This window comes from Apium graveolens, chromosome 5, assembly GCF_009905375.1.
Source record: "Apium graveolens cultivar Ventura chromosome 5, ASM990537v1, whole genome shotgun sequence".
NCBI lineage: Eukaryota > Viridiplantae > Streptophyta > Magnoliopsida > Apiales > Apiaceae > Apium > Apium graveolens.
The window spans coordinates 242,616,986-242,633,246 of NC_133651.1; positions in this window are offsets into that span (position 1 = coordinate 242,616,986).

Here is a 16,261-nt window from a genome sequence, read left to right on the forward strand (position 1 = left end):
TAACGATCAAAAGTGTGCATTGACAAACGTGTCCAACACAAAGAGGAAACGTTTTTAGGGACGGAGGGAGTATTTAAGTATTCACAAGGACAAAAGTTTTATTTTCTTTTGTCCGTATATAATGACTCCAAATTTTTATGTACAATAACAATTCAAGTTCATTTTTTTATTATTATTCAATAACAATTCAATTGTTTTTTATGACAGATAACAGTTCAAGTTGACTGGCTCAATTAATTCACAAAATGGAAAGAGATTTCATTCATACTTGGAGATCAAATTTCAAACCCATGGTCTTGCTTTCATTTCAGAAGCCCATAGGTTTTTTAAAAAAATCACCAAAATACTGTTTTGGATCAAACTGAAGGAGTGAATGGGAAATGACAGATAATTATTAAGCAGTTAAAGTAGTATTAGGCAAGGGAAAGCAAGATTAGTGGGTAATTAAAATTAAACAAAGAAATTATTGATGTGACACAAAGTAACTTAAATAAATCTTTATAGCTAATAGCCTAATATACATTGTCAAGTAGACAGAAGACACAAGACTCTATAAGAGAAGTCTTTTGTGTCTGTAAAATTCTCAAGTCTCTTAACCATAAGAAAAAGAAACTAAAATGGTTAATAAAGTGCTAGTTTCAATGCAATATTGGTGGGGAGAAGTGATCCAGAACAAAAACACACAGAAACCAAAGATGAGTGATGAAAATGTGAAGAATTATGTGGTTGAAAAGCTGAAAGAAGTGTTAGTTTTCATGCAGTACTGGTGGGAGGAACTGATTCATGGGGTTGACAAAGTGTTTCCACCAGAAACAAGAGGAGATAAGTTTAGCCACTGGGTTCATGTTGCTAAACCTTTTTTGATAGCAGGGTTGGTGCTTTTGATGCTAATCTGTTGTTGGAGATGCTGTTGCAAGTGTTGTTGTGGTGGAAGAAGATCTGGGAGGATGATGAAAGCTCCTGGAAGAAACGCTAGAATGCCAAAAAATGTGTTTGAGAGGAACCCCGCATCTTATTTTCAGAATCTGCGTTCTGGAAACTCTATTGATGATCTTTGCTAGGTTATCACGGCTTTTGTGTTTTGTGTTGTTTCTTGTTAGGAATGTTGTTCTGTTTCTTGTTTATGCTTTTGCCTGATAAGTAGAAGTAGCGGTAATTTTGTATAATGGAGTAATGGTGTAAAATGTTGATCTTTGTAAGATAGATTTTAAGAGATATGATATTAATCTATGGTTCCGAAACTTCTAGTTCAGTTTATACGAAATCAATCTCGCTACCTCTATAAGTGTTTTTACTCGAACTGTCTCTCTGCATCTTGAGTGTTAGGGTAATTCTAATTCCGAGCAGGATTTCTTGTATGTTTCAGTTTTAATTGTTTAGTTTGATCCAGCAGAAGGTTTCATGTAACGTAGATAATTGCTAAAACTCTAAAACCCATACCTTGCATAGACCATAGTTATAACTCAAGGGGACGGACGGTCTACGACAACTGTTTGTTGTAGACCGTATGTTAACAAACAGCTTTTAAGCTGTTGGATGAGAAATGAATGGTTGGGATAACAGACGGACCGCGGAAATTTTCCACGGCTGGTAAGGACGGACCGTGGAAAATGTTCGCGGTTGGTATTGCTCCCTTATCCCAACATTCCTTATTCCCAACAGCCCCTCGTTTCACCACACAAAACACCAAAATCTCCAAAAAAAAAATCTACTCTCCAAGTTTACATTTTAGGCGATTTTGGGGCATTTTTATCAAGAAATTCAAGTACTTTTGTCAATTCAAGGTATATTTTTTGTCTTCAATTTTAAATTTTCATGGCGGATAATTTATTTGCTCGTATGTTTCGTCATAAACGTAAAAATGAAAAAAAGAGGGCATTGATCATATTTTACATCTTGATGATTTAAATATTAGTGAAGAACCTAAAACCCCTGTATTTGTTGAAGATGATGAGTTTGTAGATAAAAATGAGGAATTTCTTAATTTAGATGACGATTTCGTTGATGTTGAAGATGAAAATGAACTTGAAAATGATCTTGAAAGTGATAATGTTGAGGGTGAGGATGAAGATAATAATGTAGAGGATGCAAATATGTATGAAAATGTTGATGGAGGGAGTTCCATATTTGAATCAATTTTTTCAAAGTGTGGATGAGGCTGGTCATTTTTTTTAGGGCTTATGCTTTAAGAAATGAATTTGCTATTAAAATTCAAGCGAGCCATCGTAATAAAGACAACGAGATATATGACCGTTTATATGTTTGTAGGCTTTATGGAAAAAAGTGTCGTCGCCAAGAGTAGTAAAAATAAACGGCATAGAGAGATTCTTCCTAAAAGTGAGTGCAATGTGATGATGTATGTCAATTATTAAAAGAAAAAATGTCTTTGGGAGGTAACTAGCCTTGAATTGCTACACAATTACGGTCTTGTTTCCCCTAGTAAGATGAGTTTGGTACAACGCGAAAGACATGTCAACACCGCTACCCGTAGTTTCATTAAAACGCTTTATGATTCGGGGGTTCGTAATTGTCAAGTGATGAATGTGATTGGTAACATTCATGGAGGTAATGATAAAGTTGGTTTCAATGTTCAACACATTAGGAATATGATAAGAGACGAGAGGAAGAAAAGGTTTGATATTAGTGACGCCCAAACGTGGTTGGACTTGTCGCATAGGTTGAATGAAGAAAGTGGTTCTAAATTTTTTATTAGGACCGAAGTTGATGAAGAGAATCGTTTGAAGTGTCTAATATGGATTGATCTGAGATGTTTAATGGCCTACAAAAAATTTTGGCGATGTTGTGGCTTTTGATACCACTTATTGGACAAATAGATATGCAATGCCATTTGTCTCATTTACCGGAGTCAATCATCATTATCATTCGGTGATTTTCGGGTTTGCATTGATGCGGGATGAACACGCGTCAACTTTTGAGTGGATTCTTCGTACTTGGCTTGAAGGTGTGGGGAATAAACATCCAATGACTATAATCACGGATCAGGATCAAGATCAAGCCGTGGCAAGCGATATTGCGGATGTATTCCCGAATACTACCCATTTATTGTGTTCTTGGCACATAAATCAAAAATTTCCCGAGAAATTAGCTCATTATTATTCGGCTTTTTCGGAATTCAAGACGGAATTCAACCATTGTATTTATAAATCTCTCACCGAAGATATTTTTGAGGCTAGATGGAGATCTCTTGTGGAAAAGTATCACTTGCAAGAGCATAAATGGTTAAATGGGTTATATGAGTTGAAGCGCAAGTGGATTATTGCATATACTAGAAATACATTTTCGGCGTTTCAAAATAGTACATCAAGGAGTGAGGGGATAAATTATTTCTTTGATAATTATGTGAGTTCGATAATAGGTTTGAAGGAATTCATTGAAAATCCCCAAAAAGCATTGGAAAGTAATTCATGATGGAGAAGGAAGAAGATTATGTCACGATTACTCTAAAACGTCCCATGAAAATGCATACCACATTGGAGTTTCATACTTCTTGTATTTATACCAAGGAAATGTTTAGAAGATTTCAAGATGAATTGTTTGAGTCTTCAAAATACTTTGTTGAAAAAAACCGACGAGCTTGTGAAGAAGGGGAGAGAATGGGGAATGTCTATACGTACTATAGTTGTTATAGTCCCATGTCCGAGCCTACGAGAAGAAATGTTTATTTTGTTGCATTCGAGAAAGCAAGCTTTTTGGGAATGTGTATGTATAGAAATTTAAACATTCGAGGCTACCTTGTAGACACCTATTAGCGGTCTTCACTAAGAAACGGGTTTCGAAAATTCCCCCGTATTTCATAAACTCAAGGTGGACAATGCATGCCAATAGAGTTGATGGTGTATTGCCCTACGATTTGGATGTTGGACAAAGTCAAGAGATGACCTCAACCGATCAATTTAATAACATGACAATGTTAACCATGAGTTTTTGTCAAAGTAGCATTGCTTTATGCCGTTGGAGTGATGAATCGAGAAATACCAATGCTCGAAAGAATGAGCATTGACGTAATTAAATCTTACGAAAGCAATTCTCATGCTCCAAATGCAAGTGCTCATGAAGAACCAATTCTTGACCCTATTATGTCCCGAACTAAAGGGAGGAAAAAGGATGTTCATTTCAAAAGTCCCATATAATCGATTGGTAAAAAGGGGAAGCCTCTAAGAAAGTGCACTTATTGTCAAAAGGAAGGCCATGATAAAAGAAAGTGTGCTAGTAGACTAGAAGATCTTAAAAATGCTCAAGAATTTCAATATAATTAGTAGTGTAGTATTTGTAACGGAATGTTGTAATCTTTTAATGAATTTGAATTTTTAGTATTTAACACTGCTTTCTTTTTTTTATATTTTATTGTCATATAATTGGCAACTATTGTCATATAATTGTGTTTTATTGTGATAGGTTACATGAGTGGTGACAACAACTCTGATCATAATTGTGATTCAGTTTCCCACGTTAGCAACACATTCTCGGACTCCCAACCAAGCGACTTGTGGTATGAGGACAATGACGAGGAAGATGTGGTCTCACCAACTTTTAGTGAGATAGAAGATGCATGTGCCGAGTTGATGCCCCTTGTGGACAATGACGAGCCGCCCCATGTGGACGAAGAGGAAACAGACTTGTACCCACGCGATGAGGAGGCTTATAGGGCCAAAAATTGGATCGAGGCATGTAATTGGACGGGGGGTAGTGAACCGTGGAGATTGGTGAACTCTCATCCGGATCCGTACTTCCTTCCGATCTTGAATTTGGGCAACAACACGCCCGATGGAAAATGGAAAAAATCCGGATGAAATGGCGGTAAGCTTGTAAAATGTGATCGGATTGCCGATATTGTAAACTTGAGGCCTCGTGAGGGTTGTAATATGGACTAAATGCGCATTGAATATGTGAAGGGTTGGGTTTCACACCTAACGGGAGGGACGGAAAGGAAACGCGGGACATGTTTTGCAAGATTTCGTCTCTACGATGGCTCGAATACCATTCTCGTTACCATTTGGAACGACTCCAACCCTTAACAATGGAAACTTACAGAAGGGAATATCCGTGATGGTTATGTACTTGTTCACTAACATATTGCATGCTTCATGGATACTATGCAAGGAGTTGCTCAACACCGGTTATCCGATGGTCTTTCTAATATACTAGGTATTTTTGGTTAGAATCAATATATTTCATAAAATTTAGTGGATTGTAGTGATCATGTAATTTTCATTCGAACCTATGTATTTTATAATTTTCATTGAATTTGAGCGGAAAATATGTATTTTCTATGAATTCAAGTATGAAATTTAAGATTGAAAGTCTACCTATAAATTTAAGATTGAAAATTAAAATTTACAAGTCCAACTATACATTAGGAATTGTTATGAAATGTATTGAAAAGTTTTTTTTTAACATTAGGACAAAATGATGACTTTTGCTGACTTTTTAAGAAATTTTCATTTTAATGTAAAAATTGAAAAAAATAATTTTTTTCTAAAAATCACTCATTACCCTATTTTAAGACCTTTGAGAGTGGTTAGGAATTTTGGAAGTTAGTTTAGGACCAACTTCCAAAATTTAAGAAAATTCAACAGAATGTATTTGCTCTGTTTTAGGAGCAACTCTGTTATGCTCTGTTTTTGGGGGGAAAACCAAAAGAACGGACCACAGAAAATTTCCGCGGTTGGGCTGAAGCGGACCACGGACAATTTTCGCGGTTGGGCAAGGAATTTTGTTTTTTCTGCAGTTTGGAAACAGACAGGCCAAACTGCATACCAAAATCACAACAGTGCACAATCAACTACAACAATCCAGAATAGTCCACACACCTACAATCCTCCAAAATCAACAACAATCCAAAATCCATAAAATAACCAAAATCCACCAAAATTAAACAAACCAAATAAACTAAAATAAACCAAATAAAACCCGACAACATAAAATCAAATGAAATCCAACTACATAACCCGACAACATAAAATGAAATGAAATCCAACTACATAATCTGACAACATAAAATCAAATGAAATCTAACTACATAATCCGACAACATAAAATCAAATGAAATCCAACTACATAATTCGACAACATAAAATCAAATGAAATCCAACTACATAATTTGATAACATAAAATCAAATGAAAACCAACTACATAATCCGACAACATAAAATTAAATGAAATCCAACTACATAATCCGATAACATAAAATCAAATGAAATCCAACTACATATGAAATAAAATCCAACCACATAATTACTACAAAGCTTCGTGACGTCTACGCATACGAATCCCGGGAATCCCCCTTGCCTTCCCTACCTGAAGCTCCCTGACTATCCGATACCTAAAGGTATCCACCTCCTCTTACGACCAATTCGGTACCGCGGCTAAGCCATATCCTTGTATGAAGTAGTCCATGTATTTCATCACATAAACACCGCAATCATTGGAGTTTCGTTGCTTTGGTCTGGACGCTAGAGCTAGGACCTCGGCTGAAGTAGGGTCACGCCCCTCGACTGGCTGTATCATATGCATTAGCCTCGGCAACAACCATGACTGCAATGAAATTATGGTCAAAGAATGAAAACAATATAAAATTAGTAAGGACTATATATAAGACATTAATAGTAGACAAGTAAAAGACCATAACACCACTCGTATATCCTCCCGATATGACGGCTCATCATTCATTGAATCTATGATAAGACCTTCAAATTGTCTAGTATCGAACATGAACAAAACTCAATGCACATCTACAACACAACATGGGATGAATATGTAGTCCACCTCGAGAATAGTAGGCCCAACATTAGCAGCGGCAAAACCAGTAAAGCTACGTAATGCTTTATTCCATGCCCTCTGCAATATATCTCCACCGATCCTAGATGATTTTCTGATTTTGTTCACATGTCCTTTCCCAAGTACCATGAAGTAGGGATCCATGAAGTAATAGACGGGTTTCCTCTCCTATATACTTCCAGTGTGAATCTCCTCCTCCCGACTCCTTAGCAATCCCTGAAAATAAATATAAATGCAACAAGTAAAATGAATGCAACAAGTAAATGAATGCAACAATTAAAATGAATGCAACAACTAAAATATATTAGCAACGAGTAACGAACAATACCATATAAGTGTATATGATCCTGTTATCAACCCATGTTCCTGGAGCAAGACTCTGCATCGCTGATGCATGGACGTGATAGTCCTTAACCAGTAAGATCACCGGGAATCCTCGGCTCCATCCCAAAGCCCCATCCCCAATCTAAATATATCGTATTCTTCTTTGTCATGCTCAGACTCTTAGTGATAATCTACTTTTCTTCTTTCATCCCGCGGGATGCAAGGTTTGCGGGTCTACTGGATGAGGCAATAGTCTTGGGGCTGAGACACATGCTGGGATGGCTGTGTCATGTCAACGACATCCTGGGAAGGAATGGCTGGAATGTCAAAGTCTTCAGCCGAAGGTGCAATAAAATTTGGTTTTATATTCTCAAATGTAGGAGGTCTATAGGCATGTCTTTGATCTTCTTCATCAACCGGAAGAATGGTGTGAGGAAGGTACCGGAAATCCTCCCAAACTCCTCCACAAACTTTGGAGGAACCCTAGCATCCAGCTGCTTCAACATATTCAGCCCGAAAACCATCTACAAACAAAAACTAACATTTTTTTATTAATTCCACAAGGCTATCATATGTGCAAGATAAAATACGTGTGAATGCAAATTTGGTAGTGCGTGGTGTAATATGAAATATGCATATTTATAAAACACTTACAACTTCATATCCCTCGAGGCTATCATAGAACTCCCTCGTCTTGTACTGTTGCTGAGGCTGTGGATTCCGCTTCCCTATTCGCATACGAGATACATCTGCATACCACGCCATGTAATCAGCCTCAGAAGCAATGTCAACCGAGTCATCAACAAGTCCATTCAAATCTGAACAAAACCTGACCCATTTGCCAATATCAATGAACCACTGTACAAGCCAATCCTCTCCTGCAAACGTGGCCTCCTTAGGCCCCCTATAGCCAACCATGTTCACCGGCGCTCATGGCATGTGGGGATTAGCACCAAACTGTCTGCTCACCCTGTCTATATGCTGCCACTCGACCACATCATAACATACAAGGGGAACTCGACCGCACCCAGCTAACTGTGCCTGTATTATCTCACTGTCCATAATATCGTCGAATCTAGCATATGGCTTCCAAACCACCTCATCACCATCAACACCATCAAACTCACCCCTATAGAATGGTAAGTTATGGTGAGGATCTGTCTTCCTGCGCTTCTTTGAACCCCCATATGAGTATGAGTATAATAGGCCCATCCCTCAGCAACCGGATAATCCTCCTGACCAGGAGACCTAAAGGCACGCCAATACGAGGAAATCTCTCGTAAGACCAAACTTGTAACACCCACGCACAATAAGCAATGCTCTTACGGTCCTTCTTTGCAGCATTCTCTAAACCCCGGTATATATGAGTTAACACAGCTGTACCCCAAGCATAATAAGGAATCTTCCGCATATTAATCAATGGGTGCATGTGGCACCCCAAAATCCGGGCAGATGCGGGCAGTGATCTCAGCGTTAACCTGAGCCACCATCCAGTCGTGTACAGCTACATGGATGGTCGCCGGGGGTGGTAGAGGTGAGTCTGAGTTGCTAGAGGATATATCGTAAGCCTCGTAGACCTGTGCATATGTCCCATCCTCGTTATCATCATAAGTATAGGGCATAGGGCTCTGAATCCCTGGGGGTGGGGTAGGAGAGCGAATGGTCGGGTGAGGGTACATCTCTATATCCCTCCAGCCTATGCCATCTCCCTGGGTCATCTCAACGTCATCAGCTATGGGGACAGGAAGGTCGGTCTCCTCCTCTGGGACATCCTCAGTAGGGTCATCATCTGAGTCATCAATGGGTGGGTCCTCTGGCTTGGGAGTAGGGTCACGCTCAGGAACCATAACATCATCAACAGGGTCAACCTCCCTCATAGGCTCCACTGGTACCTGACACAATAGGCAAGGTGTTACTAACTTAGAGTCGGAATTCCCTTGAGGGTAAAAACTGTCAAGACTACCCGTGTAGCCCGACGACGAACTCGACTTGAGCTCTAATTGATTATTTATTATCCTTATGTTTACGTATTTTATATCCTATCATTTCTAAGAGTTGATAACCTAAGGCTCTGATACCATTTCTGTGGCGCCCCAAAATCCGGGGTCAGGAATCTCGGAGGCCACGCCATCTAAACTACTACAAACCACATACCTTACACTACAATATATAAATACTCACACTTTATGACCCCATACTTATCACACACACACATACACTTACAGGTTATTGTCTTGAAAACGAACCATTCATAACTAGAGTAAATCAACCATAAAGTGATAATTATTACAACCCAAATGTAATTAAGTCTTACCGAGGAGTAACCTTTAAGTAAGGCTAGTCCGTCGATCAAATATGTGTTTCTTGTTTATTACCTTACATAAGTCATACTTATAAATAAGCAGAACTAAAAACAACTGAAATCCAATCCAGCTTATTCGGACTACCTGTGGTACAACACCAAACAATCTACGGAACAGCTGGCCATTTCCTACCCGTTTCCTGGCTGTGGTTCTCATGGTAGGCATCTTGATTTATTGTTATTTTGTGTCAATTTAAGAAAACAAGTGTGAGCTATAATGCCCAGCGTAATAATGTACAGTATGAAAATGACTGTATGATAACTTACGTAAAACATCATATATGATAATTATGTTTTATTCAAATTTAGTTTTTCCTTGGTGACACACACCTTCTTATAAAAACAATTCTTTAGTGGATTTTATTATCCTGCGAATAACTTAATAGTAAACCCAGCACCTAGGCTTGGGTTACGATATTGCATCACAATTCCAATTGGAAGAATAGGACATTCGTTGGAGCCACCGCATACGGTGATCAGTCATACTACGATAAAAGTAACCTTTTCTACATGTAGATGGACGATTCCCTTTTATTATTGGTTATCACCCTGGCCGCATTCGGGCCTTTTCTGTGTCCGTCCCTCTCAGGTACACACTTCACGTCTATCCCTCTCAAGACACGGTTTTGCGCCCATCCCTCTCAGGTACGCATACTCCACATGTTCATCAGTATATAAAATACTTTCTCATGTGGTAGTAAATTGGTAGTCTCCCCAGTCCACGAAGTACTGGAGTCTACCCCTCCTTTTCCTTGTAAGAATCCCATCATATATATGGAACTTATATTGTTCCCCAAACATATTGCTTGTTGATAGGTACACTTGGATATGTATGTATATATATGTACTTCCGAGAATTTTCGGAGGAAGTACTTGTGACGGCCTCAACTCCGAGGTCAGGAGTTGACGTCACCAAACACAATTACCAAAATATAAACAGCAAGATTATTATTAAAATATACTAACTTGACCCCAAACCAAGATCCGATCCAGGTTCAAGTATAATTCAGGTTCACATTATTACAAACCATTTATTCAACATCTAACACACTCCAACTTTATTCAGCAACTCATCAGACCTCATGATCTGATACAAACTACCTCAGAGGAGCCGGGTCCAGAAGGGGCGGGAACACGGGTATGTCTGACTGGTCTTCTAGGCATCTGCGAGATATACATGACAGTTTGCAAGAGTGAGCATAATCACTCAGCAGTACCAACATATGAATAACGGAATAAAATAGTAATGTAACAATAATAGGAACAGAGCTGTAATCATGTCATCAACATTATATAATGAAAATCGGAGATAACTGGATATCACTGACTAGCATGCTTTATCAAAACAACATAATAGTGTGCCGTGTAAGTACCAGAGTCCAATTTTAGCATGCTTTTCACATTTATAAAACCGCTGTATCAACTACTTATACCCTTACGGGAATCAAAAATCTAAATCAGATACGTAACGGATATGTGAAGACAGTTGATCAGGCTATGAATACCAGACGGCTCTAACTGCCATCTCATTTACCTGTTCCGGAACTCATAGACTAGCTTGGTCTCTGACCTGCTGGACTAATCGGTTAGATAATGCGCGCAACCGAATTAGCCTCTTACGCCACCTCAATAGGCCTACTCTGGCCCCTATGTATCCCATATCTGATCGTTTTATCCAGTTTTCAAAATACTTGTACCTATCTCATTTCAAAACCATTTATTTAAACATATAAAATCCAGTTCGCAATTCATTTCATTCGAGATAGGTACCTTTCGAAGTTACTTTTCCCCAAAACAATTTGAAAACAGTGATTTATAACTATAGGGGATACGTAACTTAAAACGTTTCTGTTCCATTACGAGAATAAAACATTTAGCTATTCATACGTACTTGAACCATAAAAGAATGGTCAGGGGTACTTGCATTGCAACACTTTACCAAACCCTAAATAGCTTTCATGCTGATTTGGATCCTGGGAAACTCGACTGGGATCTACAAATATAGAATAACCTATTCAATTATACCGACATGCTTGATATCCTCAAATCCTAATAACCAAATCCGATAACCCGACTCATATAGTTATTATACACATAATCACGTAATCCGAACACAAATAGGGGTAACACGTATAATATAAGTACGTACGTTTACAAATACATTTTTAGAAATTTTTGGCAGCAACTCCTTTGTTTATAAGATTACCCGTCGATCGCAATCGACGTCCAAATTTCACAACATTCCACAATCCCAAAATTATTTACATACGAAACTGGTTATTCGAATTATTTTATTTATTTATAAAATTTAGGACTCAGAACAACGTCATCACCGTCCACCGTTGACTCACCGAAGTTCATCGTCAACGGCGGTATAATTTTTTGGCGCCCGATATAATACGAGTTCCCAAATAAATTACGTCGATTAAAATAATTTTCTCGCAACAAAAATTTTTATATCACGAATATTATTCATTTATTTTCCTGTAGAAAAGAAAAGAAAATTAATGCATAAACAGGCCCAACAGTAAGGCCCGAAACACCTGGCCCAAACTCCAGCCCAAACCACAAAGAGCCCAACAACATCACAGCCCAAAAACACAGCCACCACTGTCACCGCACACACGGCCTTACGGCCGGTGCACACACACAACACGAACCACACACATCACAAAACACACACATATCACAATAGCACACACAAATATATACATACATGTATATATATATATGCAAGCAATTGAATCACAATAGAACTGAGGAAAGCCAGAAATATTACCGGAACTAGAGCTACCTGAGATAACGCCGGAAATGAAAGGAAGAAACAGAGGAAGAAAGAAAAGAAACCAAGAAACGAGAGAAGAGGGAACAACAGGGAGAGACAAGGCGCGTGCCACAGGGGAATGGGGTGTGGTTTATTAATTTTTTTTCTACTTCTCTGAAATTGCAACACCTAGCAGCCTGTTTATTGAGAAGTAAACACGTAGCAATTGCGATAAATATGAAGGTTTAAGGTCCCAATTTGTCCCGATAATTTGAAATTAACGAATTTAGGTGATCAAAAAATGATTTCAGAAAATTGCAAAAACAATATCAAAATGTCATAAATATCCCGAAGTTTACAAAACATAAATTTTGAAATTTTTAAAACAATTTTTTAAGGTACACTTTGTACCCGATTTTCAACAAATAACGAAACGACGTACGGGTGAAATAAATCCCGAAAATTTCCAAAATAATTTTAAAATTCTTAGAATAATACGAACTTAATAAAATATAAGTTTCATGATTTTTGAAGATCTCCATAATTAAAATATGGATTTTACAATTAAATACACTCATAAAATCATTTAAAAATAAATAATTAATGAAATATTGATTTCTCAATTTTATAAAGTTCTAAAAATAATTATTGAAATCATAAAATTATAAAACCAATTTTAGAGATCATCCAAATATTTATGGAATTAAAACTGCAATAAAATCACTTTTACAAACGAAATAGAATTGTATAACTCAATAATAAAGCAAAAAATTCAATCCCGCATATCAACATATCATAAATAACTTAATAACAATCAATAACTGCTGTCAAAATCAATACACACATTTATTTAATTATTTAAACCTTTATTACACTTTTAGTTATTAAAATAAAAAGAAAAATACACGAGTCGTTATAGTACTAAAGATGTGAGTTGACCGTTGGCAACATATTTGTTATATAAGGGGGAGTTTCTTTTAAAACTATATTCAAAATATTTAAATAAGTCGAGATAATATTCTCCGACATTCTGAAATTATTCGAATGATTTTTCCGAAAATCAGAAAGTATTTTAAATCAGGATCTATGATTTTTAAATCATAAATAAACCCTTTAATGAATAATAAATAATTAAATGATAATCGATAAATAATTAACCTCGAATGAGTTTACTCTTTAAAAGAATATTTAAAATACTATTCCTCAACTAGTTTATGTCTACGCAATCAATAATCTTTAATATTTAATCGGGTTTGAAATAAATAATCGTTGGAGTATACATCACGCTTAAAGCGGGAATAAATATTTTACGATACATATACTTATCGTACAATATCGCTATATTATGCAAGAATTCAATAACTATGTATCATGGCAAACATGGTATTTATGCAATGATAATAAAACAATCCTTTCACAACACAACATTAAGTGGAGTTGGGTTCGTAAACTTTCCTGGGTATCTCGAGGTGGAGGATGCTCTAGGTTCCGCTCAGAAATCTATAATCATAACATAATTCACTTCGTTAGGTCCTGTTCTAATTTACGCCTACCCACACTTATGCACTAATTATTATGCACCCTCTCAACTTATTTTATCCTTATTATTCCTTTAAGTCCTTATTCACATCATGGTCGCTTCATTTTTCAAAGAATCTTAAGTTCATTTTCATTTTCGCCGTCGGCTCCGCTTATGGATTCTATAGTTTCTAATCGCGCGGTCTCGGCTCCGATATTTTTATAAAACTGAAAAATCATTATTTTCACTTGAAATTTTTACGTCAGTTAGGAAACTCAATATGAAGCTCTCTGTAAAAATTTCATGATTTATTCAAAGTTCGTGATTCATAGCAGTTTTTGTCGCGTAAATCACTTTTAGTAAAATGGTCATAACTTTTGATCCGTAAATCGGAATCAAGCGATTCAAGTGCCTAAACGATCCTTATAACATTTTATATCATAATCAAGGGTTATTTTTCAAGAAAATACAGTTTACATCTTCGGGACTTTCTGCAGAAACTTAAAGTTACGTTTTGTTCGTTTTAACGAGATTACATTTATGATCTGAGTTTCGTTTACGCCTTAAATCTTTATACTACTACCAACAATCACCATATCATCATCAACACACTAACTCCTCAATGTTCTTGAGTCAACAACAATCAACCTTAAATCTACTTAACTAAACATCAAGATCTTAACAATATCACCACTAAAACAAGGTTTATAACTACATACTAAAAGGATCTTGAATTTGAATCTTAAATAAACTTGGGTCAAATATTTTTACCTTTCTTGAAATCTTGAGATGTGTTCTTGAGGATGGTGGAGTCTTGGGAGTGCTTGATATGGTTTTTGGAACCTAAAACCACCATTGAAATCAAGAAACCAAAGAAGAGTTACTATTCATACTATTCGGTAACAACTTTCTTGATTTTATTTCACCCATCAAACCTTGATAAAAAGAGATAAAAGAATTATCTTACCTTAGTTTGGTTTTTAGGAAGCTTGAGAATTAATGGGAGGATTTATCCATGGCTAGAACTTAGAGATTTGATTTTGAATTCCTTGGTGAAGAAGAAGAAGCCGAATAGAAGAAATGGGGAGAGAAGAAGTGTATTTATGCTTGCTTCCTTGGTTGCTTCTAGGAAATTATGTTGGTGATATCTTATATTTATTTGATATTCTCTATTTTAGAATCCTAGGTTTATTCTTGTTGCGAAATTCATGGACAAATCTAAGTAGCTTCCTAGTTTACAAGCTAAGCTACTTGTTTTATCTTCCTTAGCTTACTATTTCATTAGCCCTGGTTGATTATCCTATATCTAGATCACTATTTGATAAAGTAACCATGGTTACTTTCTTACCATGGTTAGTTAGTGCGTCATGTTTATTTAATCGTTTACGCGTTCGCTCGGTCGTTTAAACGTTTTCGTCATACTTCCTCGTAAATGGTTCGCGATGTAATTCCTTTCGCATTTATTCCTTATGTTTTGAATTATCATACTTGGATATAAATCCGTAGGATTTTAATCTTGTAATTATATCAGGATTCCCGTAATCCTCGATGAGTCGTAAATATGGTCATTTTTCAAAGTTCGTTTTCTTCGAAAACTAATAGCGTTTACATACACTCGTTTGGTACGTATAATCATAATATCAACTCCGAAACTCATTTTCTCATGCACTGCATAGTGTGGGCTCAAAAGTTTTTTCCGTCCGTCAGGGTTACTATTCATTAAACGTTTTACAAGATCTCAAAAATTTGAGTTATTACAGTGCATATACCGAACATGAACAAAAGACCGGTTTTTGGTAGGGAAGAGGATACAACCCATGAAGAATAAACAACCGTGGCCATCACATTATTCTTCTCAGGCTTCCATGCACCATATCTATCAAACAACCACCATAGCTTGATGTTATTCATATACAAAGCCCCCCCACCTCCTCCTCGGTCAAAGGCTCAAACCAGTTATTAACAAAATACGCAGCCTTGCTCTCTATCACCCCACAAGTCAGTGCATCCCTATGAACTGGCAACTATAACACCCTCCAAATCTGGGATATAGATTTGGGGTATTATTAATAACAACTACAACTAAACCTGCACAAGCGGAATATAAATATGATAATTACCCCGAACTACTACTACTCAAGATCTTTTAAGGTTAAGAGTTGAAAACAAGAACCACACACTAACTTTATTACAACCCAAATAAAACAATTTGTCTCAAGAACTCTTTTTGTTACAAAACTTTATTCTATCTGTATTCTTACCACACAACTTTTATTCAAACTACACCAAACTTTTATTCAAACCATAATACTACTTATCCTGTTACACCTAATCCGGTAACTCAAAGCTCTCTTCGGGGATAGGAAGGAACACCCTTGGTATAAGAGGGTCCCGCTGCTTGACTCTCTTCTTGACTACGCGGGTCCTATTGGGTTTCATTTTCCTTAACTGTAAAATAATAAGAATAACAATAAAAGAGGATGAGCCAAAATT